The sequence below is a fragment of the Protopterus annectens genome, chromosome 6.part0 (assembly GCF_019279795.1).
Source record: "Protopterus annectens isolate FY-2018-M chromosome 6.part0, PAN1.0, whole genome shotgun sequence".
Taxonomy (NCBI): Eukaryota; Metazoa; Chordata; order Ceratodontiformes; family Protopteridae; genus Protopterus; species Protopterus annectens.
The window spans coordinates 1,913,034,873-1,913,062,552 of NC_056737.1; the positions used below are offsets into that span (position 1 = coordinate 1,913,034,873).

The 27,680-nt window shown below is 39.1% G+C and overlaps 1 protein-coding gene across 2 annotated transcripts in view; it reads right to left on the bottom strand.

Annotated features, from left to right (window-relative positions):
• Nucleotides 1-27,680, bottom strand: part of PRKAG3 (protein kinase AMP-activated non-catalytic subunit gamma 3) — a 1,357,042-nt gene that overhangs the window by 722,643 nt on the left and 606,719 nt on the right. The gene's annotated exons all lie outside the window — the stretch shown is intronic.

Sequence of the window (27,680 nt, forward strand, 5' to 3'; positions counted from 1 at the left end):
GTGAGTGAGTGTTTCACCTGCTCAAAGCCCATTTCTGTTGCTTGAATATGTCATGGGGGTCTTCAATACGAGCCTTCTACTACATGCAGAAAGTTTTCAGCCTGCTGGATTATGTATAACATGATCATGAATCAATCTGATGAGCAACTACCAGTAACTGATAGTGACAGTGCGGCACCATCTATTTTCTGTCCAACCACTGATGGTTGCAGCACAGCAACTCCTCCAGCAGGCTTGTACATGGTGAACAGCAGTGCAAGTAAAGTGGTGGCATCTAGTCCACTACTATGGGAAATGACATTCATGACATGACACTGAAAAGTTACAAAGATAATGTTTGGTGCGAGCACTGTTACCTGTGGGCTATTCTGAAGGTTCATGGTAATCTTACTCTGTACGTGAAACATTTCTCCACATATCATGCACAAATGATTTGTTTATATGGTCATCATTTGTATAGTGTGTGGTGGTCATTGACACAAGTATTACTTATACAAGTGGGGGCACTATAGAATAGCATGTGAAATGCAATGCTGTAGTGCTACTGAACTGCCATGTTACTGAAGCTGCGTTTAGCTGCTAATGAAAATGTCAGGTGTTTTTTCATTTTGAATTGTTTTATTGGTATGGCAGCTCTCTGTCTTTTTAGTTACACCCCCCTTTTTTCCAGAGGCATGAAAGTAAGTTTGGTGTTTGGCATTTCCAATGGATGTGATGTGTTGTGACCTGTATGCCACTTTGAAAATTCTTTTCCTGGTAAGTAAGGTATGCATTACAGTGACTGAAATCGTGTTATATTTAGAATGTGCCATACACAATGTTCCCTAATGATAGTGTTAGTGATAGATCATGAAATTGCGAGCAAGTGCTGGTATGTGAGCTTAATATTGAATTGCCCTGTTGGCAGGATCGACTGGATCCAGGGAAACCTCTTGACATTGACTGAACAGTGCTGTGAGACCTAGGCATTGACTCAGATGTACTAACCTGTGATATGGAAGTCTGCCTTCTTTTTGGAGGAATCCACATGAATGTCTACAGCACTTTGCTAAGACACTTAGAGTAAACTCCGGATGGCGCAGTGGTGCAGCAGTAGTGTTGTCACCTCACAGCAAGAGGTTCTCCAGTTTGATTCTCGGTTGGGGTGCCTTCTGTGCAGAGTTTGCATGCTCTCCCTGTGTTCATGTGGGTTTCCTCCAGGTACTCCAGTTTCCTCCCATGTTTCAAAGACATGCATCTGGAGCATTTCTCCCTGGGTCTCCACTGAAAATTGGCTTTGTTCCAAGTCAGACTTTCCTGGTAAATAAATAAATAAACTCCTTTTTATCCACCAAAGATATGGACACTCCCTTGTCCACATCCAGCAGTGCCTCTAGTGTGTATGTCTAGTAAGTTCTTACTAGTGGGCCTATAGAAAATGACATGGATGCCATGTGTGGAACCACACTACCATTGTGAAATTATCTCTGGCCTCTGCCATTCCAATATACTGGTGAATTTCTTCACATATACCCTGTAGCATTCTAACCATCTCTATCTGACACAGAGAGTCAATAGCCTAGGCTTGAACTAAGTCACAGCACATCTGCTACTGAATGACCATGCCGATGGAATTAACTATGAAATGTGTCTTCACCTGGTACCCCATAACAGTGGGTAATGGAATGTCTGATATAGCTGTGTCTTCCTCCACAGGTTCAGCTTTTGCATAGGAGAGATACTGAGCTACGTGGTGTTTCCCCCTTTCAGGTAATGTCATTTTCTCATTATACGCAGTGTGTGAGCCTGTCGCAGTGACTACAGAATTATCAACCTGCTTGGGGGTAGAAGGCCATGCCAGTACACTTTTTGACTGTATGCTCCTGTCCTGAGGCTATGCCATGAGTGTGAGAGTAATGACTCATCATCATCAGCTATTCTGCTGTCAGCATCAGCCTATTGCAGTGCACCACACATGTAATTGTTTCTGGTGCTGCTGCTGTTGTAAAGAACATGTGTCAATATCTGATTTACATTATATTTATGATATTCACACTTGTATGCTATGGTGGTTATACAGCTGATATTGATGGAATAGCTGATGAGGAAACATTTCTTAGTTATTCGTACACATTTACCATACCAAGGTACACATGCCTTGAACTGCCACTGCAAGGAAAAGCCTGATCTTCTACACCATCTCTGTGTGGATGTTGAAGATATCCAAAATATTGGTGTCCATATCACCTCAAATGAACCCAATGTCCTCCTCCTTGTGTCATAATCATCATCATCATCAGTCCTCTGTTTCCCATGGGATCCAGCTATTGCATCAATTCTCACCACCTCTCTCGATAAAGCACCACTCTCCTAACGTCTTTGACAGTCATGCCTTGACTGCTTGCATGCTGTCTCTCACACAATCCATCCATTTCTTTGCTGGATGTCCTCATTTCCACTTGCCTTCTTCCTGTCTCTTCCAAATCTTCTTTAAGTTATCTTCAGATTTCCTGCACATGTGCCTGAACTACTGTCATCTGCTCTCTTTGACCTTCTCAGCAATCGGAACTATTATCATTCCTTCACCTGTCCCACAGTAGGCATCCTACCAACCATCATAGGCACTTCATCACTATCACCTCTAACTTTCGTAAGTGCTCTGCCTTCACTACCCAGGTTTCTATACCATAGAGAGCTACTGGTTGTACCACTATTTTGTACACCTTCCTTTTCAGCTTCTTTGGCATTCTTTTGTCACACACTATGCCTGACACCATGCCAGTTGGTTGCAGCCCCTCAGATTCTAGTTTTGACATCCTTATTCAGACTTCCTTTCACATCTACCACTCCTCCCAGATACTTGAAACTGTTAATCTCTTAACCTGTTCTACCATTTTCCTTTCTCCCTCAGTTTTCAGCTTCTTCTGATCTTTCCCATTTTCAGCCATGAAAACTGTCTTGTCTAGACTGAGTTCCACCCATGCACCTTCAGTTTTGTATTGCATTGCATTCCCTTCCTCTATCTTTTGTTGATGTTCCTGTTCAGTCTGCTTTTCAGTCACCCCTTCATAAAGAGAGCAGATACTGCTCAACAGGTATTAAACTCTAGACAGTGGAAGGATCACTGCCCATAAAACAAAAAGCAATTACATTCTCCCTAGCTTTACTCTTTGTATGAGATACCATATCATTAGCTCTTTTGCTGAACTGTGACAAGGTATGGTTCCTTCCCCTATATAATTTATGTCATCCACAACTTGATTTCACACCTTAGCTTGCTGTGCCTATTTTGGGCCCTCTTTTACAAAACATTTCCATGTCCTAAATGTATCGAGGACATAATTCTCCTAACTAGTGAAATTGTCTCTTCTTTGTCTTGTTCCCTGATATCGTAACATCTTTTCTCTAGAAATAAGTTTTGCAATAGTTGAATCAATTCTGTTAAGTACATTTAAATGAGTAATGCATTATTATTAAACAAACAAAAATGCTGATGCATGTGACAGATCTGGCAATTCCCCCTTTCACTTTTGAGGTTGTTGTGTTGTGTCTTTCGACTTTTCCCAGTTAGGGGTCATCACAGCGGAACTCAGGTCTGCTAATGATTTGCAGTAGATTTTTACATGCCGAGTTGCCAGCCCTGATGCACATTCTTCAATGAAGGTACACCCATTCACGCATATCTCCACACAGAAGATGCTCTAGCTGAGAATTGAACAGGACAACATCATACTGTGAAGCGACAACACTACCACAGCACCACCACCACGGACCCCTTTCACTTTTGAGGTACTTCTTTTTATTTAGTTTATATTTTTGTTGTGTTACAGAAATTATTTTCCTGGGTCACATATAAGAATGCTTACATTACAATGAGGACCTATGAAGGTGTGCTGAAAGGATAGAAAAAATAATTTATTGGCAGTTTACTCCATAAAATGTAGAGAAAAACGTTGTAGACTCGGATTAAGACTGGTTAAATATGAAAAGATAAAACAGAAGTAAATCCAACAAGTCAACCATGGCAGTTTCTGTACAAAATCATAGATTTTATTCAAAGAAGGAAAATAAAACCGTAAAAGTAAAGCTAAACTTTCTAAACAGGGACTTCATCAGATCTAAAAACTGTTACAAATAAACCATATTTTAAACACAGTTACCTCACCAGGTCACATGATCTAAGTATTGGTCTTAAAGGGACAGTTCCATTAAGTCCCTTCCTACCATCTGCATGCAATTCTAAAATTCACTTCATCTCTTTACATTCAGTTTTATCCCTTAGATCACCTTTTCTATTGCTAAGTGTAAGTAATTCAAAAACTAAAAACTTAAAAGTATAACTAGTGTCATTCTCTAAAACATGTTATACAGTGCATTATGAGCATCATTCTTCTTGATGTCATTTAAATGTTCCCTAATCCTATCTTTCAAACATCTGTTCATCTTACCTGCATAGTAGGATTCACATTTCACACAGAATGAGAAATACACTACATTTTGTCTTTCACAATTTGCATAAAAACAAAAGACATAACTCTTCTTACTCACTGGATGTACATAAAAATCACTGCTATGAATGTATTTGCACATGTTGCAGTCTCTACATGGAAATGTACCACATTTATCAGAAACCTTCATATTAATAGATTTATAACACAGCAACTGTTTTAATGATCTATTGCTCTTACAGCAAAACTTGGGTGCATTACCAGGTATTGATCTATACCTATCGTCAGATACAAGTAGTTGCCAGTTTTCGCTAATAATATTGCAGATAGTTCGAACATCCGTAGAATAAGTCATGCACATTCTTAGATCAGTGTCTGTTGCATCAGAGATCATTCCTTCACTGTTTTGTTATATCTCACATACCACCAGTGTTGCTCCAGTCTGATCCTGTTTTTCATATTGTCTAGTATTGACTCCTTTACTAGTCCCTGAAGTGTTTCATTGGCGTCTTCTTCCTTCCATTTATAGACAGTTCACCTCCACCCCTTCTCATTATTTTATGTTCCTGCACACTTACCTTAAATCTCACTGCTGCATGATTTGGTGTGTGTCTTGTTCATAGGTTCATAGGTAGATAATAGGCTACCGGCCCTGGGGCCTATACAAGCCCAGCCAAAAAGGTACCCTGGCTTTTGCCACCCAAGAAAATTATTTTCCTGTGCCACTGTTGAGCAGAGCCACAGAGGTGATCCCCGGGGTGAATTTCCTATTTCCCATCCAATCATCAAGATTTTTCTTGAAGAGTGCTAATGAGGAGCTTTGTTTGATATAGATAGGTAGTTTATTCCAGAGTATGGGAAGTCTCTGGGACAGGAATCTATCCCTCCGGCATGTTCTGTTTATTGTGGTGACAAGGTTTAGGTCCCTAGAGCATGTAGATTGGAGGGATTCGGATTTCTTTAAGTGGAGCATGTCCAACAGCTCTGTGTTTGACATAGCTTTGTATGTTAGGCAGATATCACCTCTGAGTAGGCGATATGCGACGGAGTAAAGCTGGAGTTTTTTGAGACGGTCTGCGTAGGGCATCTGTTTGAGGCTGGTAATCCTCTTTGTGAGGTATTTCTGCAGCCTTTCCAGTTGTTGTAGATGTCTTGTGAGGTACATACCAAAAGGGGCATTGTATTCTATAATGGGTCTAATGAGTGATGAGTAGAGGGGAACAACGACCTCTTTTTTTCTGGATGAGGTGTGCCACATAGAAGGATTTCCTGACTACTGTGGCGATGTGATTATCAAAGGAGAGACTACTGTCCACCTGTGTCCCAAGGTCTCTTATCACACTTTCGGTGTTAAGTATACTACCACCTATGTTGTAGTTCATGTGTACAGAGTTTTTACCAAAGGGGATGACAATGCACTTTTTAGCATTGAGCTTGAGGCCATGGCTTTGACACCAGGCATCTGTCTCAATAAGGCCCTTTTGTAGGATGTCCACATCATTAGGAGTTTCAATTATGGCTCCTAGTTTGCAGTCATCTGCGAACTTCATTAGCCAAAGACCTTCTGTGTTAGCCTGTACCTCAGAGAAGTAGATACCAAACAGGAGAGGACCCAGAACTGAACCCTGTGGTACTCCACTTGTCACTGGTCTGAAGTCGGATTTGGAGTCTGCTACTTTCACAGTGTGGGTTCTGTCAGTGAGCCAGTTGGCAACCCATCTTGTGACATAGGGATTTATACCTAGTTTAGAGAGTTTATCTATAATTCCAGAGTGGGGGATGGTGTTGAACGCCTTGGCAAGATCTAGATAGGCTGTGTGAACCACCTTACCCTTGTCTACGGCTTTGGTGACTGCTTCAAAGAAGTCTATCAGTTTTAGGAGACATGATCTGCCCTTTACAAACCTGAACTGAGTGAGATCCAGAGTTTGAAGATTGCCAATGTCTTTGTTTATAAGTTCCATGATGATACGTTCCATGGCCTTGCAGACCAGGCTCGTCAGGCTAATGGGGCGGTAGTTCCTGGGGTCCGTGGTGGCTCCCCCCTTGTGGAGTTGGATAACCATTGCTGTGCGCCATTCAGCAGGCACAAAGCCTGAGGTGAGGCTATGATTGAACATGGTACTTAGGTGGGGTGCCAGTTTGTTCTGTAGTTCATGTAGAACGCAGCCTGGGATGTTGTCTGGTCCCATGGATGCTGTTTTCTTGGCTTCGGAGAGTGTGATTTTTACCTGTGCAGCCGTGATTACAGGAACTTTGCTTTCTTCCGGTATAGAGATGGGCTCTTTAGGGGGTGAGAGGGGGGTAAAGTTAGCACTGAACCTATCTGCCAGGATGTTGGCAATATCAGTTGGGTCTGTATATTTAGTGCCATTATGCTGTAACGCAGAGCAGATCTGAGTGTTGCCATTCAGATTCTTGACATAGCTATAGAATGCATTGTGGTTGTCTTTAGAATCAGTGGTGATTTTGTTTTCGTAACTAGCTTTGGAGGATTTTATCAGGGATCGCAGCTTCTTACTGAGGCTGACCAGGGAGCTCCTCCACTCGTGGGATTTTACTCTCTTTTGCAAGAGTTTCTTCCTTCTGTTGTACAGTTTGTTTATGGCAGGGGACCACCAGATTGGCTTCCTTTGTTTGGAGGATAGCGTCTTGGTTCTGTTTGGGATAGCATGATCCCTGCACTCATGTAAGTGCTTATAAAGTGCAATTGTGTAGGATTCAGTAGTCGTAACTGTATTGTCCATCTGCATGGGTGTCATGAAGTTCACCACTTCTGTCTTAAGAAGCATGAAGTTGGCTTTGGAGAAATTTTTTACCATGGTTTCCTTAATGGGGGTGGAGGCAGGCTGTGGATATCTAGGGTAATTAGCTTATGGTCAGATCGGACCAATGAGGTGTTGACTTCAGGTGTGGAACACCGGTCACTCATATTGGTAATGACTAGATCTAGGATATTTTTGCCCCTGGTGGGGGTGTGGATAAGTTGATCCAGGGCATTGGAGTTTATGAATTCCAGAAAGCGTTGAGCGAAGGAGTTGGTACATGAGTAGCTTTCCCAGTTAATGGTGGGGTAGTTGAAATTGCCCATTATTAGGGTGTTTGGTTGAACCCTAATATTTTCCAGTACATCAAGAAAAGAGGAGTGGGAATCCTGGGACATGGTGGGTGATCTGTAGCAAGCTACAATTTGGATTGCAGTTTTGCCCAGAGTTAGTTGCACTTGGATAACCTCAGCTGCATTATGCTGAGCAACTAGCCTGGCGGTGTGGATATCCTTAATGAATATGGATACACCACCGCCTTTGGTGTTCCGGTCCAGGTTACATGGCCGAAACATGTGTATGAGTTATAGCCTGGTTATGCAGGGGTGCTCTCTGGAGCCTTGAACCAGGTCTTAGTCACTGTACAGATATCGATGTTCTCCATTTTAAGGAGTGCCTCGAGTGAGTGCATTTTGAGATTTAGACTTCTAGCATTGAGTAGCATCACCCTCAGTTTTTGCTTGCCTGTTCCTGTTACAGTGGTGAATTTGTCATTTGAACCTTGCCTAAAAAAGGCACTATAGGAGCAGCAAGAACCTTAGCCAGTATCTGGAATCCCAGGGGTGACAGGTGCAGGTCATCTCTGGCAAAGCATCGTGGTCTGTTGACCATGTCATCCCAGGCAGACAGATACTGGATCCCTTTAGAATGGCACCAGAAGCTTAGCCAAGTGTTGAAGTCAATCATTTTGTCCTTGTACTGTGGCATCATTCTGAGTGATGGCAGAATGCTACTCAGGGCTAGGGTCATACCTGCCTGGGCTACAAGATTGGAGAGCTCTTCCATGTCTCTTTTCATGTAGTCCAGGGAGGTACGTCTTAGGTCGTTCACACCAACATGGACAATGACAGAGTCATATTTGTACTTGTTGTGGAGTGACCTGAGTGCATGGGTTATGTGGCGGATCCTGGCACCTGACAGGCAGCTGACAATAGCCTTCTCCTTGTTTAGCCTGGTGAGTGGGACATCAGTGTGCCTGAATATAGAGTCGCCTATGACTAGTGTGTTGGGTATGTTGTTTTGCCTTATTGGCTGTGGTTGAGTGGCACACTGAGTCTGCGGGGTATGTGTCATTTGGGTTGTGCTGGGGGGGTGGAGGTTGCTTGCATTTCTGCTTTGGAGGTCTCTGTTGCTTGAGCAGATTATTATTGAGAGCCTCCACAAATGTTTTTGTGTTTCTATGTGTGGATTTTGGTGGTGTAGATTTAATGAGACTATGTGATGAGTGTGGTGTGGTGCAAGTGTTTACCTTCTCCTCTTGACTGTCAAGTTCAATCTTGATTGGAGAGAGCTTTACCTCCAGTTAGGCTAGATAAGTGCATCTCTCACATGTTGTAGTGTTGGGTGGTAGAAGGAGAGAGTTGTCTGTGTACATGAGGCAATTTCTACATTGCCCCAATATATTATGTTTTCTGTTATTTCCATTAGGTTGTCCTTCCCTAAATACCTGTCTAATCTACTTGCTTGTACCAAAATGTTTTGTGTAAATGTGTATTCTCTCTCAGGCGAATAGCTTCCCTTCCATGTATCTATCCACCCTCTCTCTTTCATTCCACAGTTTAGTTCGTATCTGTGCCCAGTTACCAGAAAAAGATACTGTAGTGTCCTTCTTCATCCCTTATTGATACATATATGTTTCCTATTGTTCAGCATGCATACCAGATCACCCATCAGCTTATCCCATTTTTTATTGCTTTCTCTGTGGTTGTTTGAAGTCCCACCTGAAATACATTTGCTACTCCCCTCTTTCCTCCACCTGCCTTGCTGTCCAGCTCTCCATTTGAGTATTCATAACACAGTACCTCCTCCTCTGTCTGATTATTAGTTTTGTTTTTTATAATAGAGCAATGTCTCTCCCCATCTTCCTTAGCATTTTCTGTATTCTCTTTCTGACAGGATTTGATGAACAACCAATGTTCTATGTGATTATCTGTATTGCTTCTTGTTGTTTTTGCCCACCCATCTACATTTCCCATTGCTGTAATCCAACATAGCCCTTCCTCTGAACTTATCCTCCCAGTGGAACATTGTGTTCGTTTTGGATGCCTGTGCTTAGATCTCCTCTTCCTCTCCCCAACCTCCAACTCCTTGCCTTTTGGTTCTTTGGATGTACATAGGTATGCTCTAGGCATAGGTCTTTCAAATCTTTATTTTCTTCCCTTCAGCTGTCCCTCACACTAATACTTTGTGCGCCAACCTAGTAGTGATGTCACAATCTTTTTTAAATGACAACATTCCCATTCATTGGTCTCCCCTCTCCAAGGGTTGCCCAATGGTCTGCTGCTTCAGCTTCATTTGTATGATAATCCAACATTAGTTTCTTTCATTGCAGTCTTATAGCTCTTTACTATTTTACTTATCCTCCATCATTATTTTATTTCACATTTTTCTGTGGGTTGCTGTTTGCTGTACTTTTCCCCTGTTTCCTCCATACATTCATTTTTGTGCCCCTCAGTTGTTACATCAGCAGTAACTACTTATTCTTTCTTAGACATAGATATTAAACATGTCTTTTTTTCAGTTTATTGTACATTGTTAATTAGTTATGAAAACTTCCATTGTTTATAATGTTTTGAGGTTGTGTTCCCTGGGGCATGTTGTATAAGGTAAGGACTTGTTTCGTTTAATGCAGCCTCCCTACCCATCCCACATTCTTCTGTCTTTTAGTTTCTATTCCTTCCACTTATTTATTGCTTCTGTTTTTCTGCTGTCACTTTCATTCTTCCTGTATTCTTGCCTTCCACTTCTTCAACTCTACCATCCATCATAAATGCTTCTGTCCAGCCTGTTTAGTCCCTCAGTTCACTATCAGTTCACTTCTGAGTTGCCTGAAACATCTGGCACACTGTGCTCCCATCTCCTTAGAACTTTTCTTGTCTCTTTCTGCTTCTGCTCCTTTTTCTTTTCTCTAAATCTCCCATGGGAGAGGTTTTTCAGTCATCTTCTTTATCTTTGATATAAGTATTTCACTATTGTTTCCCCATACTACCTTGTCTGTTCTCATCTCCTTGTAGTTGCCTCTGCGATTTATTTTATGATACCCTCTTTTTTCTGGCATGAAGCCCCTGTTTATGTCTTGGTGTTGTCTTCTTATCTGTAGAGATTTTGGTGTCTGACACTGCATACCTTTCCAATGTCTTTGCATCACCTCTCCCACCTCAAAGGTTAGTCTTCCAGACCATGTCTTGCAGGTAATTCAAATTTTTACTGTCTGTGTTCTTTAGCTGCCCAAGATAAATTTGTTTAAACTTTTGAGCATCTTCCATATTGTGCAGCCTGAGACATTACCCTTCATGCTATATGTTGAGAACTGCAGAGTACTTCAACTATGCTCATAGGTTCATAGGTTCATAGGTAGGTACTAGTTTATCGGCCCAAGGGCCTACGTAAGCATAGCCAACAAGGTTCCCTGGCTTATGCCACCCAAGAAAGTTATTTTCCTGTGCCACTGTCAAGCATAGACACAGAAGTGATACCCGGGGTGTATTTCCTATTTCCCTGCTGCACTGCCATTTATTCATAGTTCATTTAATACCATCAGCCTAGTTTCCTTCTCCTGTAAAGTGTGTCTGGGTAGTCTCAACAGCTTTACACATATCCCTGTAAATGAAATAACTTTAAGTATGTTTACTTGCATAATTGTTTCATTTTCTTTCAGCAAAGGAATGGAAACATGCTAAAACTTGACTGGGTCTTTTTTTTTTTTTTTGCTGCTTTTTGCCACCACCCCTTCCTGTGTATACTCTCTATCACTGTCTCTTGTTTTCCTGGTAGCAAGAATCTCTGCTGTAACTTCTGCATTGCAAACTGTTCCAGTTCACTGCCTTCACTGCCACCACTTGCTCTTCTATGCCAGTTATCCTGATATTTTTCCTTCTTGAGCAATTGCCAAGATCATCAATCTCTTCTCCCAGATCTATTTTGGAAGCTAGAATTTTCAAAACTTGGAACTTCATATGGTAGAAACCATAACGTTGAAGTTTTCAAAGTTCGAAACTTCAGTAAAAAATAAATAAAAACATTTTTTTTTACATTTATGCAGGGGGCAAGTCCCCCTGCACCCCCCACACCCCTAAATATACCAACTCCGAGATCGAACTACAGTGATGAGAATGGTAAATATCCCATTTAGCGCTGTACGACAATCGCCATTTAAACCATTCAAAGTTTCACAACTTCAGTCTTATGGTTTCAACCATATGACGTTTGAAGTTTTGAAACTTGGAGCTTCCAAAGTAGACTCCTTCTCCCTGTCTTTTTACTGTTTCTGTTAGCTCTTGTGTTCCCTGGATCTGTTCCTGCAACTCATCTTTAATTGTTGCATTAACTTCCTACAGATTTTGCAGCTTTCCTTGCATCTTTGCCACTTCTGTTTGTTGTTCTCCTATTGTTTGTTTCAAAGAGTTTACATCTTGGCCTACTGAGATTATCTTTTCAAACAAAATGCACAATTGCTCCTCTTTATTTGCATCTTTAAAAACAGACATTTACACTTGCTTATTTATCTTTTTCTGGGTTGATATTTCTCCCTGGAAACTCTATTTTTATCTACATTTCTGTAGGCCCATGTCCAGAGTTTTGGGCTTAGGCAGCCATCTTGACTTGATTTGCTAATGCCTTGCATAATAATTTGGTCATCTTGACTTGTTTTCTGCCTGAGAAACCTGAAGGGCCACTGTTTCAGTATCTATACCACATCTGATTTTAATTTTATTGCTTATATTATTTTATGACATCATCATTCCATCTTTCTAATTTTATTGTTTAGTGCATTTATAAGTGAACTGTTATTTCTATAATGCATTACTTTTAGTTGTTGTATCTGAAATTGGATTTATTTGCATTTTATTCTGGTTATTTGTTCATAGGTTCATAGGTTGGTACTGGGCTATCTGCCCGAAGGTATATATTAGCCCAGCCACATCGTGCGGTATTCACCGCCCCTTTAGTAGTTCCCTAGACCCATGTACTAGCAGCTAGTACCCTTGGCCCCTATCTAGTAGTGCTGTTGGTGTGATCCCCGGTGTGAACTTTCTGTTACCCATCCACTCATCAAGGTTCCTCTTGAAGAGTGATAGTGAGGGGCTCTGTCTTATGTAGATCGGGACTCTGTTCCATAGTAAGGGAAGTCTCTGCGAAGGGAATCTATCCCTCCAGCATGTTCTATTCATTGTTGTGTTGAGGTTTATATCCCTAGAGTGTGTAGCTCGAGTAGATTTGGTTTTGCTAAGATGGAGCACGTTCAACAATTCTGGGTTGGACAGGGCTCTGTACGTTAGACAGAGATCACCTCTGAGAAAGTGGTATGCAACAGAGAACAGTCTTAGCTTTTTCAATCGTGCTGCATAGGGCAACGGTTTGAGGCCAGTAATCCTCTTGATTAGGTACTTTTGTGGTCTCTCCAGCTGCTGTAGATGTCTAGCCAGGTACATTCCAATTGGTGCATTGTACTCAATAATGGGTCTGATGAGGGAAGAGTACAGGGGCACCATTACATCCTAAGATCTTGATGTGAACCCTTTCGTGATCAGATGGGTCACATAGAAGGATTTTCTTATCTTACCTTCTCTGTCTGCATCATTTCCAGGCCACAAGATGTTTTTTTCTGATAGGGAGTCACTATTTGCCTTGAAACCTTCTGTTTGAGCTAAGCCACCTGTTGATATCACTGCCACATGTAGGAGGCTGGGCAATGGCAAGATGCCTAGGGTGGCCAGCTGTCATTATCAGTGTAGGCTTCCTACCAGTTGTGTGCATAGCCAGGTTCTCAATTTGATTAGTATCCACCATGGGGCAAAATATGTCATGAAGACCTAAGATAGTATCCTACAACCTATACTCACTGGTCTCTTTTACAATCAGGGGCAGGTAACAGGGATATGCTTGCCTTTACCTCTAGTCTGAATGCAGTATTTTAATGCAAGGTCAGTCTGCTATTTTGTACCCGTTCCATAACACACTGACCTTGCTTTTATCACAGAAACCTGGCTCAATGTAAACTGCCAGCCTTGTCTAGCTGCAATTATGCCTCCAGCTGTTTCTGTTATACAGAAACAGCTGGAGGCATAATTGCAGCTGTTTCTGTTTCTGTTATACAGCTTTTCTGACTAGTCAGCCTGGTGCTGGAGTTGCCATTTTCTACCACTCTATCCCCCAAATGAAGGAGGTATGGCTGGGGCTTCCAAATTTGTTGAATATGTATGTATGCCATTTCTGTAGGATAAACTGCCAACACCATTTTGTCTACAATCAACCAGGCAGTACAATTAGATTTCTCCAGACAGGGCCATCCTTAGGCCAGTTGGACCAATTTGGGTAAATAAGGCCTCACTCCCTCAGGAAGTCCCACACTAGGCTTTGACAGGGTTATTACGCCTTATGTGGTCCAGAAATTTCCCACTGCAATCCTACTGGTAGCCTTTCTCCCTTAGTAATTATTATTAGTGACTGCAGCTCTTGTCTGGCCTACAGTGTTAGCTGCACACAGTCCCATGGTCATCTGCTGTTGCTGAGTTCTTCACATGGTTTCCAACCCAAAACATCTCAGATTAACCATCTGGATTTGTGTACCACTCCATTTACTGTATCAAAAGATAAGATCAGCATTATTTTGAGACTGGTAGAGAGGTGCTGTTTTCTTTTGTTTTCTCTTGCTGATATGGGTTTTATGAATGATTATTAATCAAGAAAGTTGCAAGAAATAACCATGGAATACTCCATCACTGAGAGCATTAAAACAAATACTTGTAAGAATAAACATTGCAGATACTATGATGTCAGGTAACTTCTGATCACTGAGACTTGTGACAGAATGTTACCAGTTCTGCAGTATATAGAAAAATTATTTTATTTATTTATTTATTTATTTATTTATTTTACATTTGTTGACCGGGCTAGTCTAGCTGGATATATGTCCATTTTCAGTAGAGGCCCGGAGAGAAAAGCTCCAATGGTTATGATAAGTTTAAACAAAGACAGGCAATACAATACAAACAGGTAGAGAAAGAGGTTGTGATTACACTAAGTACACAAATACAAAATGAGCAAAAATCAAAAAATATAATAAACAGAATATCTTAAATAAAGGTTTTTTTTTTTTTTTTTTGCTATAGTTATACAGTATACGAGGGAGTACGTATATCTATAAAGTTTTTATGTCAGGTAGACCTTACAAGGGTAAGGGAGCAGAGATCGTAAGAATTAAGGAAGAAGAATAGACTGAGAGGAAGTGGAAGAGTTATGCTGGGTTGGTGCAGGAGCAAAGCCAGTGTTTGTTGAGATGAATTTTCAACGGTCTTTTAAAAAGTGGGAGAGAGGATAAAGATGTGATATCAGAGGGTAGAGTGTTCCACATTTTTCCAACAGTGTTGGAAAAGAGACAGTCACCTGCAGAGTTAGAGGGTTTGGTTATATTAATCAGTAGTTTGTTGGAAGAGCATAGATGTTTCAGGTTGTTGTATGGTGAAATGAGGTTAGAGAGTATAGGTATTTTAGTTGGATGGTATAAGATCTTGTGAGCTATTAAGAACCATTGAAGAATGAGTTGGTTCGGAAATTCAAGCCAACCTAGTTGTTTTAAGTTCAGACAATGGTGAGTTTTAAATGGGGATCCTGAAGCAAATCTAGCAATGTTATAGTAAGATGTTGCTAGTTTCTTGAGGTTGTTTTTGGAGAGATTAGTGTAGATGGGGGAAGCATATAGAAGAGTACAGATAAGGTGAGATCTGGCTAAGGTGGGCCTTGCTTCAAGTGTAAGGAAGGGCTTGATTCTGTAAAGGGATTCAATTTTTTTATTAACTAATTTAATAGTGTTGTTGATGTGGGAGTCAAAGCTGAAATTATTGTCAATAGTTATTCCTAATAGTTTAGTAGCTGAGTCTGGAGAAATAAGGGTGTTGTCAGCGGACGTAAGAGTTAAATTGAGTGGGGCAGTTTTATGGGAAGGTGAGAACAATAGCAGTTTGGTTTTCTTGGCGTTAAGGAGTAGGCAACGGTCACAGAACCATTGTTTAACAGTGGTAAAAACTTTTTGGGTGAGTGACTGGAGTTCATTTAGTGAATTAGCAGTGCAGATTATAGTAGAAGCTTCTGCGTATTGTATACAGGTTGAGTTTGGGATAGCTGACTGGAGGTCATTAATAAAGGTAGAAAATAGAAGGGGGCCTAAGATAGAGCCTTGAGGTACACTTAAAGAAATAGGAAGGAGATTAGATAATACATTTTTCCAGAGAACTGCTTGCTGACAGTTTTCTAGGTAAGATGTAAACCAAGTTAAGGACGGAGAATCAAGTGAGAGAGATTTTAGTATGTGTAGAAGAAGTTTATGGTTAACCATGTCGAATGCTTTAGATAAGTCAATGAAGACTGCTGATGATAGGTAATTATTGTTGCGGTTATAGTTGATCGAGTTGGTAAAGGAGAGTAGTGCAGTGGTAGTGCTGTGGGAGGGTTTGAAACCATGCTGACAGTTAGCAAGTAGGTTGTGATGTAGAAGGTGGTTAAGAAGTTGCTTGTGGATACATTATTCCATGATTTTAGCTATAGGTGATAGAGGTGCTATGGGACGAAAGTTAGAGAGGTCATTAGACTTACCTCCTTTGTGTAGAGGGATGATGTGAGATATCTTCCAGATAGAGGGGAAAATTCCTTAATTTATGGATCTGTTTATCAGTATAGAAATGGGATAGGAAATAGCATTGGCTCCTATTTGTAAGAATTCAGCAGGAAGTTTGTCTGCAGAGGGGGTGGTAGGTCTTAGTCTTTTGAGCAGTGATAAGATGAAGGAGGTTGATACAGGTTGGAAATGAAAGGAAGGAGATGCATTTAAAGCAGGTAAGAGTAGCTTAGAGGGGTCAGGAGTTAGGTGACTAGCAAGAGTTTGGATAGTATTAGTGAAGAATGAATTGAAGTCATTGGCTATTTGTGTGGGATTATCTGGGTTAAAGTCTTGAGGGTTAGGTGTGATAGACTGGCCTGGGGATAGGAGATTATTAATACTGGCCCAGAACTTTTTAGGTTCCTTTTTGGAGGTTTGTTGTAATTGAAGGTAGTAGTTCTTTTTGTTTGTCAGGATGGCTTTTTTTATACTGTTTCTAAGCTCTCTGAAGTTTTGGTGGTCAGTTGGATTCTTAGTGGAACGCCATTTAGCCCAAGATTTGTTTCTTAGATTGATTTTCTGCCTAGTGTTGTTGGTTAGCCAGGGAGCTGGTTTAGCTTTGGTTCTAATAGTTCGACAAGGGGCATGGTGATCCAGGATAGATAGGAAAGTGGAAATGAAGTATTCTACTGCTTCATTAAGTGGGAGAAATTTTAGTGGGGACCAATTACATTGTATTAATTCAGCTAGAAAATGTTCAGAGTTGAATTGTTTTTTTGAACGTAGTGTTCTGTACGTGGTAGGTAAGATTAGGCCAGTTTTATGCCTGATAACATAAGTAAGTGATATGTGATAAGTGATAAGCGATATAGTAAGCGATAACATAAGTAAGTGATATATGTAAGTGATAAGCAAAAATGCTTGTTGCAGTCACATAGAGGACCAAAGTAATCCCAGAGAAGTGAAATGACTCAGTTTGTGAAAGTGTAACACAGCAGAAAACAACCAAAGACACAATAGACTTTAATGGATATCAATGCAACAGCACTGAGCAAGCATGCAGAGTAGTATAAGTCAGGATATAATATAGCGTAAGTGAAGAGAATCATAAGTAGATGTGATATAAGAAGTCATTGAGGAAAATAAGCAGTAAAATAGCTAAGAAAAATGCCTGTACATTGTCGTAACATTATATAGCATAATATGTAATATGGAGGTCATAATATGTAATATGCGTATGGATGATTATTGGGCATGGGATGTGAAGCAGAGTTAGGTATGAGGCAAATGAGGAGAAAGCAGGAAAGACAAGAGACTGAAAAGACAGAAAAATAAAATGCAACAAAATTAAAAATAATTGTGGGGGAACAAGATGGAGTATGCAGCTATCTCCTACTTAGGTTTAGGAGATTCAGGCTGTACTACAAAGTTTCAGACCATGCTTACTTGCAAGCCTGGGTGCACTCATCTGGTGACACATCATGTTGACACAGGACTTCACTGACCCATCAAACAAGCCCCTTATAAAGAGTGAGTTAAGCAGACCAAGAGAGAGGAACTACAGAAGATGTTGAATCATGGGGTAATAATGCAGGATTCCAGTAATGTACTTCTGTTTTGACATGTCTTGGGACAAAATGTACTCATTTAAGAATCTGGGTATATGGGTAGATCCAGCTATGAGTTTTTCTAATCATATCAACCAATGGTTCCCCTTCAGGAGGTCAAACGGCTGAAATCTCGAAATGCATATGGCCAAAGCCATATGCTTGAATTTCAGAAGCTCGACCTTCTGAAATGGAAAGAAAATAAAAGCAAGAAAGCACAAAACAATGTTTTTGAAGGGGGGGGCAAGCCCCCCTGCACCCCCACACCCCCGCTACTTATTTATTCTAACTCCGAGATCGCACTACAGTGCAGAAAGGGAAATTTCCCAATCTGCGCTGTATGCCGATCCCCATTCAGAAGGTCGAGCTTCTGAAATTTCGAGCATATGGTCTCGACTTTATGCATTTCGAGATTTCAGCCATTTGACCTTCAGAGGAACCCAACCAATTGGTTAATGATAGTTATAGAACTATATGTTGTATTAAAAAAGATTTATAAAGTCTAGGAAATCAGAAATGATGAAGTAATTGTTTGTTAACTGCATTAGATCCAAACTTGAGTATGGAATACCAATATGGAAACCTTATAAGAAAACAAACATGAGTAAACCGGAAAGAGTTCAGTGGAATTATACCAAGGGCATCCATAGATGTGAACATTTAAGTTATTTTGAAAGACTAAATTATCTGTACTTGTACAGTGTCTCTTATAGATTACATACAAATAGTTATACATTATCTTTTAGTACTATTTCAATGCGAAGATATTCATCCCAATCCTGGCCCTGATGACTCACCAACATCCATCCAACATTCCATCAACCAAAACCTATGTATAATAACAGTAAATGCACATAGTATCTGTAATAAAATTACTGAATTCCAAGCTTGGCTGTCTCAATATACCCTCGATTTTGTAGCAATAATAGAAACCTAGTTAAAAAACACATATATCAGATACTGAAGTTATCTCATCAGGATACAATATCCTTCAAAATGATAGACTCCACAAAAAAGGCGGTGGTGTAGCATTAATCTATCGTGAGTCCTTAACAACTACAATCTTTCCCAAATCAGTCCCTACCTTTGGCAACATTGAATTATTTTTTGCACCCCTACACCTTAATAGTAATAAACTATTATGTATTGTTGCACTATATATTCCCCCAGGCCAAAATATCCTTATTTTGAAAGACTTCCTATCCTGGGCAAACCACAACATATCCAATGAAACTATCATTCTTGGTGACACAAACATTAATTGGCAAAACATAATCTCAAACTCTCCTGCAAATAGTATAAACTTGGATAGGTTTACGCAGCTCATAGCAGACCCTACATGTACTCTAAATAACCAATCACAGTCATCCTTAGACTGGATCTTTGTATCTCACCCCCATAAATACTCCAACACTGGGACTCTCTCTAACATCTTAAATGACCATTTACCAGCCTTCATCCATAGAACCTATACTCAAGTACCCAAAGCACACTCCTATAGAACATCCAGAAACCTTGCCCACTTCAACCAAAACATATTCATAAATACCCTAAAAGATCAAAATTGGAACCCATTAAAACATTACCTCTGTATGATGTAAATTATTTCAACAAGTCTTTCTTGGTACACTTAATAGCCTAGCCCCCATTTGCACCAAAAGAACAAATCTCAACTATGCCCCCCTGGATAACAAAACAGACTAAAAAAGTTCTTCTTTCCAGAGACTGAGCCTGGAAAGAATGGCAGAAAAATAGGAACCCACAAAATTAACTTCACTACAAGCAGCTTCATAACAAAGCCACAAAAAAGTCATAACTGACAAGAAAAACAATACCAAAAAAGTCTAATACTCTGTTTCCTCCCGGGTTAATCCTGGAACATTGCAAAACCCAACACCTTCTCCTGACAAACACCCACTTTAGTTTGCCCATATGTTTAACTCCCACTTTATCAATACCGTCCTAAAACTTGTCAAAGACTCATCTCCAAAAACTAACGTAAATTGTAATAATCTTATGAGCACTCAAAACCTCATTGAAAACAACCCGAGCTCTCTTTTGTCCCCGCAGTGAAACCTCTACTCACAACCCATTAATTCCTCCATTCTCTGTACAGCCAGTATCTATCACCCTAGTAGTTAAACATCTAACCAAACTAAGGCCTTGCTCCCTCTCCTCTGACAATCTTCCATCTGAATATCTAAAATTCACAGCTGATGCAATAGCCGAGCCTGTCAGTATTCTTATAAAATGATCTATCTCAGAATCAAATGTCCCCCAACTCTGGAAAAAATACATTATTACTCCATTACATAAAGGTGGTAATACTAATAATCTCTCACACTATTGACCTATTTCTGTACTCTCATCACTATCAAAAATCTTAGAAAAGTGTGTGCACGCTCAGCTCCTAAAGCACCTCTGCAACAATGATTTCCTTTCACCCACCCAACATGGATTTCATCCAGCACACAGCACTACCACAGCCCTACTGTCATTCACTGATACTGTGAACAAAGCTTTTGATGCTGGTTTACTAACTACAGTAATCTCATTAGACTTATCTAAGGCTTTCAACACAGTATAACACCCTAAGCTGTTGCAACAACTAGAAAAACTAGGATGCTCACTAAATTCCCTAACATGGTTCTCCAGCTACCCAAACAACAGAAAACAATCTGTCAAATAGCAAAATAAATAATCTGAATACCTGGTCAATAACACAGGAGTTCTCCAAGGATCTATTCTGGGCATCTGCTTTTTAATATTTGCATTAGTAATCTTCACAAATCCTCCCAACAAAGTACACTCATCCAATATGCCGACAATTCCACTATCATCACTTCTTCTAGCAATTTCTCTGATCTCCTTAAGATTACACAAAATGCCTTTACATCTATAGAAACCTGGCTAAATGATGGACAACTATTACTGATTCCCAAAAATTTAAGCTCTTAATATTCTCAGCAAAACCACTAACTCTGGACTTTAAAATTTACTCACAAAACAACACAGAAATCAAACTAGTGAAGACAGCTAAATTATTAGGCATAACCTTTGATGACAAACTTACCTTCAAGCAACATATTCTCAGTACAATTAAAAAAAAGAACACTTTAAGCTGGGCAAACTTTATAGATGTAAACTTTATCTACACAAGACAACCAGAATAAAACTTCCAAACACTTTACTTCTCCCTTCCCTTCTCTATGGAAGCCCCGTTTTCACCAACCTTCACACATCTCTCAATAATAAACTGCAATCATGTTACTATAAAATAGCAAAAATTGCCTCTGGCATGCCAAACCACACCCACCATTGCCAGACTACTATGGAACTCAATTGGTTTGAATTCCCCCATTACCTAAATTATATCCAACTAACTCATGCCCACAAACTAATATATAAACCCAACAACTGTCCTGATCTTCATTCTATCCTACAATCTTATATCCCAACCCACAATCTTCAGTCTACTAACAAACAGCTCTTAAGTATAAACAAACCCAACAAAACCGATGGACAAAGTCTATATTCCTATACCATTGCCCTGCCTTCCTCAATCACTCAGCTGGACTCATTAAAAACTTTTAAATGTGCAATAAAATGCCACTACCTCAATAATCATATTTGTTTCTGTACACAAAACTCTAAGCCACCATAAACAAATAAAAAAATAATTATTCCTTATTTTTCCTTTCCTCCATTAACTCCTCTCAAATGTTTAAAAACTTTCTCCATATCATCTAGCATATTCTATTCTAGCCATCTACTCCTAGGCAATGTCTAGAACCTCCTAAGTATTTGAAAGAACTGTTTACCTTGAATCAGACTACAAATTTTGTTTGAATGCTGTTTATTGTTAAGGTACTGTATTTTATATATTAATAGAAAATGTAATTTTTACACAGCCTATTGCTCATTGTCTATTTTATCTTTAAAGTACTCTGTAATAAAAAAATTTGTGGAGCTTTTCTCCCCAGGCCTCCAATGAAAATGGGTTTCCGACCCAGTGGACTTTCCTGGTCAACAAATGTCAATAAATAAATAAATAGATAAATCAATAAATATATTTAAGAGGAGATCTTATTCAGATATATAGGGCATTTAGAGACACCTACTTCTGGAATTGTTTGGGGTTATCAAAAAGTAGTAGAGAATCATAAGATACCCTATACAGAAGGTTCTATAAGAATGAAAAGTGTACTAACTGGTTCACTAAGTGAGCAGCTGGTGCATGGAACAGACTAACAAATTACATTAAAGCAAGTATTAGTTTAGATCTTTTTAAGAACAGCCTGAACACTTATTATAGGAACAAGTATTTGGTATATTGGCAAGCTAGAAGGGCCTGTGCTTGAAATATTTGTATGTATGTATGTAAAATATAACCTAATGAATAAACATTTTGTTTTACTTTAATTCACAGTAGTAGCATATAACAACATACATTCCTAATACCTAATATGAAATAGTGTTAAATTCAAGAAGACAAAAAGTAGAGGAAGAGGTGGGTTGGTAAACAGAGACCCCATGAAAATGGTCTAAATTCAGCTCCACAATTGCTAAGGTCAGCCCTGTCACCAGAGGTTCATAGATCTCCTTATATGCTTTGTGATGCTGTCACTCAAATGGATGATTTTAGGTAACTTTAACATACAGTGGATATAAAAAGTTTACACACCCCTGTTAAAATGCCAGTTTTTTGTGATATAGAAAAATGAGACCACAATGAATAATTTCAAAAGTTTTCCTACCTTTAATGTGATCTGAAAAACAAACAAATCTGTTAGGGGAAAAAAATATAAAAAATAAAAAATGTACAATGTATGTGTCGACAAGGAATCCTTGACTGTAGCTAAGGATTGCCTGTCAGTTAGACAGGAATTTGGGTTTGCTCAGGTAAATTCTTCTGATACTTATGTTGTTCCTGGACTTAGTGGACTTAGTGTAGTAGCTGGGTATCATGATCAGTGACCTGGAAGTGGAACTAGTTGCATGCTCAGATCATGGCCTCATCTGTTTTTGTGAGAATCTCCCTCATCTCCTCCCCAGTGTGTGATGAGCTATAGGAACCTGAACAACATAACATCTGATTCTTCAGTTACTACTGTCCCTCAACAGCTGCAGGGGTTCAGTGCACAGGTTGTCAAAGAAGCGGTTGCAACGTCCATTAATGCTTTCTCATCTTCTCTTGACCTGTTAGCCCAAAGTTGTGTATGTCTGGTTCCCCTTGTGCCATATGAGCCATGGTGTGATCTTGAGCTCTATGAGCTAAGTAAGGCCAATGGGATGGAGCTTAGAGTAGGAATGTCACAGCACAAACCTGCTGGAGGAGCTTCCACTTGATGAACTCTACTCTGTTTTTTATTCAGAGGGTAGTAAAAAAAATTGTGTTATTTTTCTTATGAAATCTCAGTAGCAACCAACTGACTAGGTTAATCTGCTCACTAGGTAATTTGAGCTTACTGCTAGATATTTCATTTCCAGGCTTTGATCTATCAGGTCATATTCTGCCTCTGGCACAGCTGTAGGGACTTCCACTGGTTCTGTTCAATGTCATAAGTCCTGTTTCCATTTTGAGATTGAAGTACTTGATTATGATAATTTCTTTACAAAAAGTTTCAGTATGTGCTTGACCCCCTCTGAACTAGATCTCTGCCCAATCAGACTTGAAAGATCTTGCTTGGATTTTCTGGGGGTGGTTGTTTATCTGATTATAATTCTATCTGTTAAAATTGGATTTTTCCTGTGAATTTAAAAGAGGCATGGGTTACTCACATACTCAGCAACACTGGGTTGAATGATGATAACTTGAATAAATACAGACCTGTATCCAATCTGCTTTTTATTTACTTATTTGTATATATACATTTTGTTTACTGGGGTAGATCACTGATGCCAGTTTGACCAACTGCTGGCTCAGCCTGGGATAAATGCAATACATACCGTATACAGTGAACACAACAACAATTCAGACTATATACATGTAATTTAAAACAACAATCAAAAAGGAACAACAACAGTGAAATGAATGTAAGGATTGCAACATGTCAGCCAGAGTACTGCTGTGGCAACTGCAGGAAGGCATGCAGACAGTGGTACATATTTACATGAGAGATAATTATACATTGCAGTGTTAAGTCCCTATGACAAAGATGCAATGAACTGACCTAGGGAGGAGTAAACGGTTAAGTGATGTATTGTTTCAACTGAAACTGTTGGAATTGAGGAAGAATCTCTAAAGTAGTTGGTTGTATACAGTAACTTTTTTCTAGCAGTCAGATGGCCATTAGAGTTGAAGCTGAACTTATAATCGACAGTATCACTTAAGTCCCTAAACTAGTTTATCATTGTCAGCACCTGTTGTTTATGGAATATAGATATTCTTTGTTCTTACCACCCAAACCCATTTTGGTACTGAATGAAGTTCAGTTACTCCTTGCCAAGAATACAAGGAATCTAACAGATGTTGATACTTACACTTGCTGTTTTATACCAAATATCAGAGACAGCATCTGAATTTTCTGCAATTTTTTCCACCCAAGTATGTTTGATTACTAGTAATGCAGACACAAAGACGTTAAATACAAAGAGAATGACATAGAGTATTAATTTGTCCCCTAACTAACCCAGCTGTAGATTAAACTGAGTGTCTGATTTTAATGGTAGATGATCACGTCATAAGACAACTCCTTATTCATCTCATTATGTAAGAGTTCTCCTTTAGCTCAGGTAAGGTGCATAATATTGCTCTGTGTAGGATTGTGTCAAAAGCTCTGACTAGGTCTTGATTGAGCACATCGGCAGGTATAATATAAACAGAATCAATTACACTACAGTAACAATATACTGAATTGGGTGTACAAGACTTGGCCAGTAGTAAATCTATGTCAGCAAATGTCAATGACCAGTAATAAATTATAAGGAATTGCTTTCAAAATTGTGCATCACATTTTTTTATGTTATACTAGTCAGGCTAACATGTCTGTAATTGTGAGGATTATTGGCATCAGCTCTCTTGTGTACAGGAACAACAGTAGCCCTCTTCCACATATCAGGAAGTCAGCAGGTAAACTGTGTTGATAAAATAAGTTTAACTTCTAATTATAGGTTCCTTAGTCTTACTTAGAAAATACCTGTTTAAGCTATCTGGGCCTATTATTGAATCCATTCATCTAATATTATTGGACAGTCTTGACAGGAATTCACTGCAGAGATGACAGTCATTGGCTGCCTAGAATGATCCTCCCTGAAGACAACTTTTGGAAGCCCTTCCACAGTTCTGCAGTAATCTATAATTATTGTATCCACATTGTTAATTAGTATATTACTGATTATTTTTTAGAAGTGAACCTGACTTGCCTAAAATGACTTTTTCTTGTCTTCTGTGTGTAGATAATCTGTATTCATAATTTATTCCAATGTTCTTATTTGAGCTCTCTTTTTTGTCATATTTTGTAGAAATAACTATAATTAATAAATACTAAATAAACATTTGCATATGATTTAATCAATGCATGCCTGTAAGAAAACTGATATGCACTTAATTTGTAAGTGAAAGAGTAGCCGGAGTATTAAATTAGATATAGAAACCAGTTATGCAATGATGCTGTACAATATTTATAATTAAGCACGTAAAACTGTTGAAATTTAGTGCAAAGATGGGAGGTAGAAAATGCACAGATAGAAGAGGTATTTAAAATTTCCTTTTAAAGCATAGAGGAAGGAAAGATAAGGTGGGGTGGAGTTGTAAGGTAGGGTAGGGGTGATGAGAGGAGGAAGGTAAATGACAAGATTAGAGAGAATGGAGTGTAGGAAATGGGAGAGTGACAGAGTATGGATAGTGGTTCAGTGAAGATATGACAGGAAGGATGAAGTATTAGGACAGCAAGTCCATTTTCTAAGAAAGATAAAGTTGAATCCAAATAAATGGAGTAAAAATTAGGTTATATAAGACCACTGTCGGACACCTAGGTCAGTAGGATAGCTTCCAGCTAACAAAAGTGTGAGCTCAGTATTTGAACTCTAGGTATCTAAACTGTTCTAGGCTCACAGGTAGTTACTAAGCTTGCAGCCTAGAGGACCATTGAGTAGCCTTAACCCAAATTCCCAATTGCCCCAAAGCACTGTCTAAGTAACTTGATGAAGGTAGGCAAATGAAGGCTGAAGGAATCAAACCCTGTATCACAGGAATTATAACTAAAAGCCTTAATCCTCTGTGCCAACTGCCAGAACTTCTGCTGTTCTTAAATAATAATCTCTCTATCTTAGAACAAATTTATGAGTAAACATTTTAATCTGACGAGCAGTTTGAAAATTAACTTTATGTTTAAGGATTAGGCCTTCCCATGGTCCTCTCCCTGGGGTAATTTCTAGCTGAGTTACGTAAATCTGCAAACCTCATAACTTTCAGAAAGAAATTTTAAGTATGCTAAAGAAAAGAGCATCTGCAAGTGCCCTGCAAAGTTGAGAAAGCAACCTTGTTTGACATCATCCATACAAGATGTAAAATTGCTACTGCCCTGTATTCTGTAAAGCTCGTTATTAGTTCCATGGTTTTGTAAATGGTGCCACTGCTGAGATTCAGTAGAAATTAAGCTGTTATGTTGTGATGTTTATTCAATTTAAGTCATACCGTGTGTCACACTGAATACTCTCCTATATATTGATTTTGTACTTGTACATATTACTGAGTACCTTATTGAATGACTTTCATTATTATATCCATGTGCATGTATATTCTATGTATATTACTCTGTAATTTATATTGCATCTGTATATTTTGTGTGTATTAATTGGAATCTTGTATTTTGCACCGTATTGTCTCAGTGTGTCTGAAAAAAAGTTTAGATGGAGCCACCCAGTTACCACATTAACAAAAATATAAATTAAATCAATTATGGAGACTATACTGAAACAAACTTGATTAGAGAAAATTAATACTTTTTTAAGTCCCACATCACAAATGCTTCTTTACAGGGTGACTCTTAAACTTTAATCTGGTTGAGTGCCTTGCTCACAGTTACTAAAAATGCTTTGTCCTGTAGTTTTAACATGATTCCTTTAACCTCTGTTAGCAAATTATGTTCCTCTGTGTGGGTCTCTTTACTAGACAGTTCTGCTGGTACCCTGCAAAGAGACGTCTCTGCCTAGTGGGCTTATCTGGTTACCAAATATAGTTCAGTATGATGTGCCTTGTTAGCATTCTTTATATTAACCTTCTCTGTTTTACATCTTCTCTGTTTTTCATCCACTAGATAGGTCTGTTTTGCAGTTAAGAAAAAATATGGTTTTGATGAGAAAGAACTGACAGCTGTGATCACACAGTTATTTCTTACTAGGGAAATGTTTGCCCTTATTCAACTTCAGTTATGTAAATACAAATGTTAGTATAGTTAAAAACAACTCTTTCAGTCTAATATGACTAGTCTGCTAAGGAGTTTCTATAAAAATATCATTGCTGTCCAAGCTGGTCTGGCAGTTTATTTATCTCAGAGGGTTAAGGCTGTGAACTGTTAACAAACTTCACCCTGTAATAATGGATTTGATTCCTTCAATTTGCACTTGTGAACTGTGTGATTCTGAGCAAGCTACTTAACTAGATAGTGTTCTTGGTTTGTGCCTGAAACAAAATAAATAGCTTAAAGAGCTATATATCTAGTGCTTCCACTCTTGAAATTGAAAGTAAGAAATGAAGTTTACAAATTATCTGAGGTTTTCGTGAAACTGTAGTTCTGATGCAAACAGATTTGAGAAGAAAATTTTAGACACATGAAATAGCTTGAATATAATCATTAACACACATGTGAAGCAGGTAGTTTCATTCAGCAAAAAATCTGGACATCTAATTTACCATAAAGTCTGAATACCAGACAGCTCATAACTCTTCCTGCTTCCATTAAGAATGTGGAATACTACTCAGAAACACGTTTAAAGAACAAAGAGTGACAAAAATGATGGAAAAATATAAGCAAAACGAGAGTAAAAAAAATCTATAGACTTT